The sequence below is a fragment of the Falco rusticolus genome, chromosome 1 (assembly GCF_015220075.1).
Source record: "Falco rusticolus isolate bFalRus1 chromosome 1, bFalRus1.pri, whole genome shotgun sequence".
NCBI lineage: Eukaryota > Metazoa > Chordata > Aves > Falconiformes > Falconidae > Falco > Falco rusticolus.
The window spans coordinates 76,442,156-76,451,336 of NC_051187.1; positions in this window are offsets into that span (position 1 = coordinate 76,442,156).

The following is a 9,181-nucleotide window of genomic DNA, read 5'->3' on the forward strand; positions in this document are numbered from 1 at the left end:
ATATTTTAGGAAAGCTATAAGCAAAAATTTTAAATGGAATGGCTGAAATTGTGCATCTGATCTCTGCTTATGCACATAAATATTTTGGACTTCAGACATATTCTTCACTTGACATTCCAGAAAATTTGTAGTATACTTCATTTTACAGGGGTTGTATATTCATCAGGTTTTGCTTGCATTCTGTGATATATTTTCATTGTATATTTAGGTGAAATTCTAGTTTCAATAAATCTGTAACCTAGATAAATATAAATCACTGCTTTAGAGAAACTTGTTCCTGTAGAACTGTCTCTGTTTTCTTCTAGAGAGGCCTGTACCCTGTGGTGAAATCTCATTGTGTTTAGGGAGTTTCTGGAATGCATTTTCTAGCATTCCTCCATTTGCCCTGTAAGCACTCCTGCTTTACTTGAACTCCAGTTTTATCTGAAATTTGTTACATTTATTTCTGGAATGGAAGATCACCTGGAGCACAGCAGGTGAGATGACATGTAATGTGAGACAGAGGTGGTATTAGGCTGGAAGCAGTAATACATTATTAACACCGAGCAATGTTTTGACCTACAAAGGGTCAAAGGATAAGTTGAGTGTCAGGCTTCATTTTGTTTGGCCAGTGATACCACTGTGGAACTTTTATATCTGTCTGGGCTAGCAGCACAGCTCTCTGTTGTTTCCACCGTGTAAGTTACAAAGCAAGTGATCCGAGTGCTATATGTATGCAGTCCTGTTATAGAACACCCCACATACACCACCTGGCCTCCAGCAGCTGTTCCAGAAGTGCACAGGCCTTAGTTAAGTCTTGTTTTGTTTCCACCAGCTTCATAATGAAGTCTCATTTAAAATGTTTTTAGATATCTATTTTTAGGTATCTGAATCACTCTTGAAACATCAGTTCTAGCAAATACTTCTACAAAAATCCTGTAAGCTACAGTTCTACACCTAGTATATCAGCTGTACCATTGCAGCTGGTGTACAAGCATGTGCATGTTAAAAGAAGAGCTTCTCAAAGATATTTAAGGCCCAGCAAGTTGCTGTCTATCTTGCAGTCAGTATGCAGCTTTACATCATTGAGGCTTGTCTGCTTGCACATCCCATGTTTGTGTGTCTGCTTGGCTTTTGGCAAATGTATTTATGTCCTTTCCAGTCTGCCTTCCAGAATCATCCCCTGTCTTCTGGTCTTAACTCTCTTTTCCCTGGCTGTGATCTCCTCAGCTTCACTCAATATTTCTTATGACTATGACCCTTGTCAGTGGTTTACCCAGCTATTTCAGGAGATATCCTGTCTTTTGACTCTTGCATTTTGTGCTCTGTCTTGTGAGCTGGCAAGAAATGTGAGGGTCACCATAACCTTGATTTGAGTCATAGGAGTACCTCCTTATGTCTCATGTTGCGTTCCAAACTATTTACCAGCATGTTGTTCTTGTTTTGAACCCTAAGACAACCTCAGGAAACAGGCTTTTAAACCAAACTATCAGCCTAAGAAGGCTTGGGATGCTCCTTAAGAGCCTCCTTCTGTAAATATGGATAACTAGTTCCTTCTAACTGAATAGGAAGGAAGATCAAATATTTGGGATGAGTGAAAAAGCAGTTTAAACTCAGGAAGGACTTCATAAACTGTAGGGAAAGTCAAGTTTGCTATTTCTATATCATATCATCTTTCTTCAGCAAGATTTGTGATGAGCCAAATCCTTATTGCTTATTGTTGATGTTTCTTGGATGCTCTAACATACGTTGGTGCCAGAGATGAAGTGTATGTATAGTACAGAAATACATGTAATGGTCAGATTAACTTAGTGTCAGGATACTACCATGTCTGATCTATGTGTAACACAGACTGAACCAACCACTTATTTTCTTGGTCAGAAAGCATGTAGTGCTAGCAATGGCATTACAAAGATCTCTTTTTAGTCATGTCAAAGTTGGTTCATTTGTTCCTAGTTGTTAAAAAAAGATAATGTTGATTTATATGATTTAACCATAAATCCTTACCTGGTGCTTGGACCATATTGAAAATAAACCCCATTGTATTTAACAAGAAACGCTGCCCCATATGCCACACAGAAGTGGCAGGCAACATACGGCAGATTGGAAAGATCTATTACTTTTCTAAAGTTCTGAAATGAAAAGAACATGCCTGTGAAAATATTTAAGTAATATATTCTTCTTATATCATACCTTGTGTTCTCTAAATACCTCTGACAATCAATAACAACAAATTGTACCTAATGTATCCTGTGTTTTGCAAGGCGAGCAAACCTTTTCCCCTGATTTATTACTGTTTGGAATAAAATCATTGCACATAAAAATCCTATATTTAAAATAGTAATTCATGATGTTTTAGTATCTTTTTTCCCTAGTTAAAGAAGAGTAGGAAGTATAGAAGTGATTGTTTTTTACTGTTATAAAAATATATCTATTTTTTGACAGTAACTGACATCCTATTTTGTTATTCCTAATAACAAAAAAATTATAAGCCATACTGAGTATTTCTCCTTTGATGTTTTATGTCTACTCAGAGAAGGTAGGGTACAAACGATTGTTTAGCTGCAGTAAAGTTCTCTTTTTTAAAAAATTTTTTTTTATTTTGTGCAGAGCTAAATTTATCCTTGCTGTACTTTTTCTGAAATCAGCAGAGTTACTTCTGCTAGGCATGAGAGTGGCCTGTTCTGAATGTATTGTTGGTCTGGGAGAGACTACACTCAGAGTTTCTTCCCTTCAGTTGAATACACACATACACATAAATTGTGCTTACCTCTGCAACTGCTTGTATGATTATAAACAGCACAGATAGAAGAGCACAGTAACTTGAATCTGTGGCTTTCAGGTGGGTGAGATAAGCTTTTGCCATTTGAGAGGAAGGATGCTGTTCCATATCATGTGCTTCATCTGAAATGTTTCACTGGATACCTCATTAGGCAAAAACCTTCTTGTCCTGGTTTCACCTGGGATAAAGTTAATTTTCTTCTTAGTAGCTGGTACAATGATGTGTTTTGGATTTAGTATGAGAATAACGTTGATAACACACTGATGTTTTAGTTGTCGCTAAGTGATGCTTACCCTAAGTCAAGGACTTGTCAGCTTCCCATGCTCTGCCAGTAAGCAGGGGCACAAGAAGTCGTGAGGGAGCTGAACTAGCCAAAGGCATATTCCATACCACAGAACGTCATGCTCAGTATATAAACTAGGGAAGAGTTGGCTGGAGCCTGCTGGTTGCTGCTTAGGGACTGGCTGGGCATTGGTCAGCAGGAGGTGAGCAATTGTATAGTTGCCAGCTGGCTTAAACCATGACACTTCTGTAGAAACAAATTGGGGTTAGTACTCATGAGATGCTCATGCTTGGTATTTTCTACAGATGATCCAGAAATCAAGGGAGAGGTGGGGAGAGGAGCTTTGATTTCATTAATAAATAAGCTTCTAGTGTTGTATCAGAATATTTTGTGGTTATAAAAAAAAGCAAAACAGGTGGTACAAAAGAATTTAGGCTGATGGGGATTTTTCCAAAGCTTCTGCTTTAATGAAGTAAAAGTGTCAGAAGGGAATAGAAGAATATATGGTTTACACTGTAGTAGGACCAAACTGAGATTTGACATCCAGTTTCTGTTTTGAGATGATTCATTTTCTCCATATTAGGCTGTACAGACCCAAGCTGAGCAAGGTCCCTGTAAACTGAAGGTTCATAATTCACTCCCAACATTTCATGTTCCAGTCTCCTTTGTATTGATGTGAAAATCTGGATTTTTAATAGAGCTGATTCTTTTTTTTTTTTTTTTTTTCTCCTCCCTTGGAAGTGTCATATGTCCAGAAATGTGTATGGTTCATTTCTGTGCCTACTTATTTTTATTTTTAATGGATTCTCTCACTCTCATCAGTAGCATATGTATGATACAGGTTGCCATGGTAAATATGAATTTTTTATTAACATTGTAAATATTAATTTTAAACTTGGGAAGCTAGTAAATGAGATGTTAACTTCCTTTGGAGATTTTCCTGTTCCTGAGGTGATAGAAATTACATGTGGGGCTAAAAATGTAAAAAGCAACATGTCTAGAGAAGAAGGTCCTGTTACAGCAGCCTAAGGGCACAGAAATGTAGGATAGTTGGGCTGTGAAGCAAAGACAATAGGAGATCAGACATAAGCTGCTCAAAGTTAATAGTAGAGGTGACATAGAACTTTGGTTCTATGTTTTAAATTTTTGAAGATTAAACTCTTCCCTTACATTTCTGCTCCATTTGCAGCCAGTTCCTTGCATCAGTGTGACCCGTTGGCTCACCTGAATCCAATATAAAAAAGGGAGTGTGAAGAGACATGGTCAGCTTCAAGGTGGGGAGGAGCACAGGGCTGGCCTCCAGAAGTTTCATTTATGACTTTACATCTAACTTGCTGTGCTAAACAAGTGATTTTAGGCAGATCTTTGAAAACTCCCAGTTACCCAAATTTCATTGAGCTCAATGGGAGTTACCTGCCAGGAAGTGTTAATTTTTCACTGTGTATTCATTTTTGGAACAGAAAGTTATGAGGTTGTTTGCTGTCTTGCCCTGGAACTTTGATTCATATTTGATGCTGTCATTGAAGACTGAGTTTAGAAGCAGCTACATGATGAGAGGTACTATCTTTCAGCTGTTATGTTAAATTGAGGTCACTTCTGTCAATGGCCCTCTTAAAAATCACCTCTGTGTCTTGTCAGACATTCCATTTCCCAGTGATATTAATTCTAAAAATCAAGGACTGTGTCTGAGATATTACAAAGCCCATAATGGGGGCTCTGTTTGCCTTGTCTTCATTGGCACTACTGGTATTTCACTTACTATTTTTGTCAGGACTTACATTATAAAGCTCAATTTTACTCCATTCTGTATCACAAAGCAGCATATGTCACGGCAACTCCACTGAGCAGAGTAAGATTACTACATGAAATCTTATATCATCTTGTGATATATATACACACAAGATTACTGAGAAAATAACTTGTCATCACTGTAGACACTTCATGGGTGCTGGAAAAAACACTCCATACTGAAGCTCACGTATATATACACTGATTTAACAGCTCTATTCACCCTTTGCTAGAACAGTGCTGCCAGCAGAATGACAGACTAGTAAAGCTTCATACTTGCAAGGAAAATTTTCTGATCCTTTCTGTTTATAGGACCGAAGTTCCTTATATTAAAACGAAACATAACTTTAGCAACTACGTTATTCTGTGAAAATAGAAGCACTCTCAACTCGGTGTCACCTTGGACACTATTAAGATTCCAGATGTGTCACAAATGATGCCATACGGCACACCTTAGTGATTGCAGCATTAGATTTGACACTTTCAGATTGTTAACTCTTTGGTTTGAATCATGTTGGGGGATTTTTTTAAATACAGATGAACAGTTCAAGTAGTTCAGTGTCTCAGATTCTTTCAGCTGAGGTGTTAAAAAGCATAGTCCTCTCAGATTCTTTGTAGACTGAAATCTTAGAATCCATTCACAAGAACAGGACTTGGGAAAGCTGGTTTTGGGTGCATACTGTATGCTTTTCTTCTTGATGCATTTCGGTAGTGATTTCAAAGGTAAGAAGGTTTCCTTTCTGTAACTCTCATGAAAAGTCAATTACATTTTGCTGATTTGAAATGTTTTGAAATATAACCTTTACTACTAGTGTCCTGTGCCTTTGAGGTGGCTCCCAAAAGCCCAGGTCTTCCTGTTGATTCTGTCCATTCCCAACTGAGATGATTAGTTCTGCAGACTCACCTTTTATGTGTTCTGAGTTACTGTGTATCTAGAACTAAAGTTCATTTTGGCTATGTAACACTGGTTGATTTCTTGTCTTAAAGAATTTCACAAAACCAGTAAGTTTCTTTTATATCTGTGGAATGTATTTCATAAGAAATGACAACATTTCACGTTCTTTTTCTTTGTCGGTACACAAAAATTATGTCCTAAGTGACTTCACTTGTAACAGACCCACACTCATTTTTTCACAAGGTTCCGATCAGGCTTTGGGTTCATTGATTTTGTTAATGATTCCAGTGATATCTTACAACAGAAGAATGTTGTATGTGACCCAGTAGTGTTGTGCTCTTTGTGGTCCAAAAATCAATAAATGCACTTAAAACCCCTAAAAACATTAATTATAGATATAGGCAAAGGTCACTCTCTCTGCCAAATTCCTCTCCCTATCCTATTTCTAAAATAAGACATTATAAAGAAGATGCAATTTGTGAAGTCTAGTGACAACTTTTATATTATATATAAATTAGATTTAAGGGTTCCATTTTGGAAATTGAATGGAAAAGTTTCAGTGAGTAGAATTTCCTACCTGCTTAATAAAAATAGAGGTCTCTCCTAGCATATTACGTAACAACAACAAATCCGGGAAACACTATTGTGCTCACTGTCAGTATCTCCTTGTGGAATGACTTGATTGTAAAATTGCAGCAGACTCTCAGCACTTTTACAGTAACCAAGCTGGGACCTAAATTGGTATTCTACCACTTTCATTTAAATTCTAGCAATTATATAAAATAAAGAGATAGACACCTTATGATATTTTTTCAAGCCCTGAATGTTGAATTAAAATGTGGAGCTTCCTAATTACGTTAAATGCTGTCATGAAGAGTTCACTTTAAAGCAATTCAGACATTACAGAGAAGGGTATGGCTTCATCAGCTTATTAATTCTTTCACTTGAGTTCTAATGTGAAGTTGCTTTAATAGCTTTCTTGCTGTTTTAATTTTTTTACAGGCTTTCCTTCTCAACAGAAATTTTAGTCACCATATTTAAGTTAGGAAACTTTCCGTAATGAAATTAGTATTTATAAAAGTTGGCAACCTTATAGGCAAAATTCTGTGTTTATTCTTAGGACAGATATAGCATAGACAAGAAGAATGTAGTGCTATTACTAGATAGGTATGGTCGTCTGAATCAATCTTCATCAATTAAAGTCATCACCACAGCCCCTGGAAATGGCAGCACTTTGTCCTATGCTATGCATTGTGCAGGTGCTCTCAAGCCGTGTCCTGGCAAAGTCAATTGGGACAGCCAGCTTTACATTGAAGGAAAGGAGAAGTATTTAATTGTTTCTTCTACTAGCAAAAGTTTGGGAGCAGTAACCTATGGCAAAGGATAGTTACAAGCCACTGTAAATTATTGATACCTGATACATGCTTCCTTGCAACATGAATGTGAATCATGACCTGAACTTCCATTTCTCTTGCTCAGTGATACTGCAGTCTTATTTTGGAATAGAACAGCTTCTGGCATTATGAATGTGCTCCTTTTTTCTGTAACTTTGCTGTATGGGATGTGATACAGGTTGTCTATACCAGTGTAATGTGAATACAAAACACTTTTATAAGCAGGTGATTGGTGACAGTCGACATGGCTTCACTAAGGGCAAATCATGCCTGACAAATCTGGTGGCCTTCTGTGATGGGGTTACAGTGCTGACAGATGAGGGAAGAGAAGCTGATGTCATCTGCCTGGACTTGTGCAAAGCATTTGACATTGTACTGCACAATATCCTTGTCTCTAAGCTGGAGAGACATGGATTTGATGGGGGGGCCACTGATGGATAAGGAATTGATTGGATGGTCTCACTTGAAGATTTGCAGTCAATGGGTCGATGTCCAAGTGGAGACTGGTAACAAGTGGTGTGCCTCAGGGGTCAGCACTGGGATAAGTGCTGTTCAACATCTATGTCAGCAACATGAATAGTGGGACGGAGTACACCCTCAGCAAGTTTGGCAATGACACCAAGTTGAGTGGTGTGGTTGACCTACTGGAGGGAAGGGTTACCATCCAGAGGGATGGGATGCCATCCAGAGGGACGGCCATCCAGAGGGACCTTGACAGGCTTGAGAGATGGGCCCATGCAAACCTCATGAAGTTCAGCAAGGCCAAGTGCAAGGTTCTGCGTGTGGGTCAGGGCAATCCCAAGCGCTAATACAGCCTGGGCAGAGAATGGATTGAGGGCAGCCCTGAGGAGAAACACTGGAGAGTGTTGGTTGATGAGAAGCTCAACATGGCCCAGCAGTGTGCACCTGCAGCCCAGAAAGTCAACAGGATCCTGGGCTACATCAAAAGAAGCGTGGCCAGCAGGTCCAGGGAGGTGATTCTCCCCCTTCACTCTGCTCTGGTGAGACCCCACCTGGAGTACTGTGTTCAGCTCTGAGGCCCTCAACATAAGAAGGACATGGACCTGTTGGAGGGAGTCCAGAGGAGGGCCACAAAGATGATCAGAGGGCTGGAGCACCTCTCCTCTGAAGACAGGCTGAGAGAGTTGGGGCTGTTCAGCCTGGAGATGAAAAGCCTCTGGGGAGCCCTTACAGCAGCCTGCCAGTGCCTAAAGGTGGCCTACCAGAAAGCTGGAGAGGGACTGTTTACAAGGGCATGTAAAGGGGTAATGGCTTTAAGCTGAAAGAGGGTAGATTTAGATTAGATAATAGGAAGAAATTCTTTCCTGTGGGGCTGGTGAGACACTGGCACAGGTTGCCTGGAGCAGCTGTGGATGCCCCATCCCCGGAAGTGTTCAAGGCCAGGCTGGATGGGGCTTGGAGCAACCTGGTCTAGTGGAAGGTGTCCCTGCCCATGGCAGGGGGGTTGGAACCAGATCCTTAAGGTCCCTTCCACCCCAAACCATTCTATATGATTCTATTATGAGTTAATAACACTGAACACTTCTGCCTTGTTATAAATTGCTGAAATTATGCAGAGGTATGGACTATGGGGTTTTGGGGTCTTTCCATGGTAGGTAAAAGTACTTCTGTTAAGTATGTGATAGCCAAAATGTAAAAAACTTAGTGGTGACATGGTATGTACACAGCCTGTTTTTCTATAGCAGACAATTTTGTTTGTTTTTAAGGCAACTTTTACAAGTAATCATTGTACTTTTTGAAATGTTAGCTTGTGCACGTGCTAGTCTACCTGCATTGTCTATTTTGTTTTGACTTAAAAGGGCACTATTGAACCAGTATTTGAATCAATGCATCTATATAGATGTTTATGAAATGTGAGTAGAACTACTATCCAGAAGATGGGTAAAGGGACAGATACACTCTTCAGCTAGAGGTTAGCACACCTGATGCAGAGCATGAGATTGGTAAATGTGCAATGTGGTGCAAAATCAGCCAGTGTAGCTCCAGCCACAACTGGCATGGTTTAAGGTAAGCTTTGGCCTTGCCCTGAAGAAATGAGG